Source organism: Mus caroli, chromosome 8 (genome assembly GCF_900094665.2).
Source record: "Mus caroli chromosome 8, CAROLI_EIJ_v1.1, whole genome shotgun sequence".
Classification (NCBI taxonomy): Eukaryota; Metazoa; Chordata; class Mammalia; order Rodentia; family Muridae; genus Mus; species Mus caroli.
Genome location: NC_034577.1, coordinates 88,767,814 through 88,771,469, shown reverse-complemented (window position 1 = coordinate 88,771,469; position 3,656 = coordinate 88,767,814). Strand labels below are relative to the sequence as shown.

The 3,656-nt window shown below is 39.4% G+C and overlaps 1 pseudogene across 1 annotated transcript; it reads right to left on the bottom strand.

The window, feature by feature from the left end:
* Positions 1–1,509: 1,509 nt before the first annotated feature.
* Positions 1,510–2,806, bottom strand: LOC110300714 (annotated as a pseudogene). The gene has a single exon (XR_002378602.1). The product of XR_002378602.1 is annotated as a medium-chain specific acyl-CoA dehydrogenase, mitochondrial pseudogene (transcript).
* Between the last annotated feature and the right edge of the window lie 850 nt (positions 2,807–3,656).

Here is a 3,656-nt window from a genome sequence, read left to right as displayed (position 1 = left end):
TTAGAAAGAGACACAATAACTCAAGTTTATCTGAGTAAGAACATGAAATCTGATTTCACAAATATAAGTTAAATTTTGTAATATTTTTTCTTGCTTCTTTATTGTGGGTGTGCAATACTGTGCAATTTGTGCATCTCTCTCTTTCTCTCTCTGTGTACATGTGTGTGTGTGTATGCACTTGTGTGCATGTGTATGCACACACACATAATTTGACTCTGTATTTATGTAAGATAATATCACAGTCACTGTTCTATTGCTGTGAAAAGACACCATGATCATAGTTGTAACTCTTGAGAAGATGCACCTAACCCTCAAGAGACTTGACACCCCAGGGAGTGGGGAGGTCTGGGGGGTGGGTCTGTGGGGAGAGGTGGGGACATCTCTGGGGCTGGGGAGGAGGTATGGGATATGGAACAGTAAGAGGGTAGAATGGGAGTGTGATAAAATGTGGATTGTCAAAAGATTAAATAATAAATACATAAATAAAACATTAGTCTGGATCTCATTTACAGTTTCTGAGATTTAGGCCCTTATCATCATGGTGAGGAGCATGGAAGCATGCAGGCAGACGTTGTACTGAAGAAGTAGCTAACAATTGTACATCGGGATTCACAAGGAGCAGGAAGAGAGACCTTGGGCCTGGGGTCACACCTTCTAATCCTTTATAGTGCAACTCTCTGATGACCAAGCATTCAAATCAATAACCACTGAGGCCATTCTCATTCAAACTACTATAAATGATAAGATGAGGGCCCAGTTTTATGTTGTGTTCCTAGAAGGTATTTCAGCCATCTGAATATTATCCATTGAAGATACTATCTTTCACCATTTGGTGTATTTTATGGCACTGTTTTCTTAGAGCTAATTTCTACAATCCTCTTATTCAATTCTGTCTCCACAGCAGTTTTGGTTACTGTAATTTTTTATTTAAGTTAAGGTTAGCTTTATTGAATTATTTTAAACAAGACAAATAAAATTCTGGTTCAGTATTAATATTCCCAGAAAATTTTTAGTTTTATAATGGGAGAATATGAATATAAACTTTTTACTCTTTTGTGCAAAACAAATATAAAGCAAATATAATCAAAATTATAATTTTAACAGTTTAGCACAGAAATTCTCCTATGTCACAGTCTGACGGGTCCAGTCTACCACATTTTTCAGTGTTTATGTTAGAATCATGAGTTCTTCCTTGACAAGCTACCTTTCCTGTCACTTGAATGAACATTAAAAGTCCATGGTGTTTTGCCATTTTAAGTGATCAAAGAGCAAACTAACACAATTCGGGGCTAAGGTCCAATCATTGTCCAAAAGCCAACCCTATCTAGAAAGGGTCAACATAGAACTCAAGAGAGGTACCTCTGCCATGGGAATCCACTGTACAGATCCACACACTTGTCTTTTATCTCATTTCCTTGGGAAAACAGTAAAGCTCTTTTCCCCTGAAGCAACAACAGTGCTTGGAGCTTAGTTACATGAGGGTGATGCATTGTTCAATAGTAATTTCTGTTAATTTTTATACTTTTCAATGTGCTCACGAACTATAATAAGCCTCTGAATTTGTGTAGTACCTTCATAAATCTGATAGATCTTGGCGTCTCTCATCAGCTTCTCCACGGGGTACTCTGTGTTGAATCCATAGCCCCCGAAAATCTGCACAGCATCAGTAGCTAGCTGATTGGCAATATCTCCAGCAAAGGCCTTTGCAATCGAGGCATAGTAAGTGTTCCGGTGGCCAGAGTCAACCTCCCAGGCTGCTGCTCTCTGGTAACTGAGCTTAGCGAGTTCAACTTTCATCGCCATTTCTGCGAGCAAAAATGAAACTCCTTGGTGCTCCACCAGCAGCTTTCCAAATGTCTTCCAGGGCATACTTTTTGGCTTTGTCCAGAGCTCTCTGGGCTAGCCTGACAGTGCCAGCTGCGACTGTAGGTCTGGCTCTGTCAAAAGCACCCATTGCGGTCTTGAAACCCGCTCCTTCACCGATTAACACATTTTCCTTAGGCACTCTGACATCTTCGAATGCAATTCCTCTGGTGTCAGAGCATCGCTGGCCCATATTTAGTTCCTTTTTTCCAATATGTATTCCCAGGGTGTCGGCTTCTACAATGAATCCGGTAAAGGCTTTACTAGCGGGTACTTTAGGATCTGGGTTAGAACGCGCCAACAAGAAATACCAGTTGGCCTCCCCCACCCCCTCGTTGGTTATCCACATCTTCTGGCCATTGATAGCATATTCATCACCCTTCTCGGCTTTGGTCTTAATGCCCGCCACATCAGAGCCCATGGAGGGCTCTGTCACACAGTAGGCACACATCATCGGCTGCTCCGTCATCCTCCCCAAATAATTCTTTTTTTGTTGATCATTTCCAGCAAGAATCACAGGCATTTGTCCCAAAGAGTTTGCTTCAATAGCAGTTGGCACCCCTGTACACCCATACGCCAACTCTTCGGTAATTAAACAAGCATCGGACATTCCCAGACCAAGACCACCGCAACTTTCTGGAATGTGTGCTTTGATCAAGCCAAGTTCCCAGGCTCTTTTGATGAGAGGGAATGGGTTCTCCCCGCTTTTGTCATATTCCGGGGCGACAGGGATAATCTCCTCTCTGGCAAACTTCCGGGCAGTTGCTTGAAACTCTTTCTGCTGTTCGGTCAACTCAAAACTAAACCCTAATCCGGGCTCCTGCTTCAGAGCCGCTTTCCTGTGTTGTGTTCGACACTCAAAATGAGAAACACTTCTCAGGACCCTGCAGCCTCTGCGGAACGCTGCTGCCATGATGGCTCCTCGATCTGCTGCCTCCGACCACCTCTGGGAAGCAAGCCGGCTACTGTAATTTTTATCAAGTAAAAATATTTTAATGCTAGGAAAGTTTATGTTCAGCAACTTTTTGTTTTAATATGGTCTTAGCTTTCCAGTGTTTCATATAAATGTTGTCATTTTTATTTATGGAAAATATACTATTGGTGTTTCATTATGGATTGTATTTAATAAGCAGAACACTCACATAATTTTGGTACTTATAAATGTTAAACTTCACGTCAAAATAATACCTATTCCATTAAAAGTATGTAGCCACATCAATTTAAAATGCATTATCAATGTACTTACAAATACACTGTAAAGTAGTCAGCATGTTCACTGTTCACTTTAAATTCCACCATCTGTATTCATATTATTTCTCTTTTGTTAGCTGCAAGAAACATAAAAGTAGCTTAATACCATAGATTGATCCCACATATCAGCATTGACTAACTTACCACAACTCTTTCTTCTCAGTATATATTGATCTATATGTATCTCTAAAATTCAGTTAATTTTATTACATCAGCCAATAAACTGTTCCCATCCCATTGCCTCAACATGGTCAAAGCAAGGAGCAAGGATATTTGAGACCTGTTATCTTTTTCTTTAATGGTGAAGAAGTATAAATAACACAGTGAATATTTGAAAATGACAAGGGTAATCACATTATTTTTCTATTTTTCTAAAATTATATAAATGTATATATAACAAATAAATGTATATATAAAGTATATATGCATGTATGTGTCTGTATAATTTCTTAAAATTTTTCAATTTAATTACATTTCTCCTTTCCCTTTCATTTATCCAAACCTTTCCATACACCTCTTCTCACTTTCTTTCAAATTAGTGG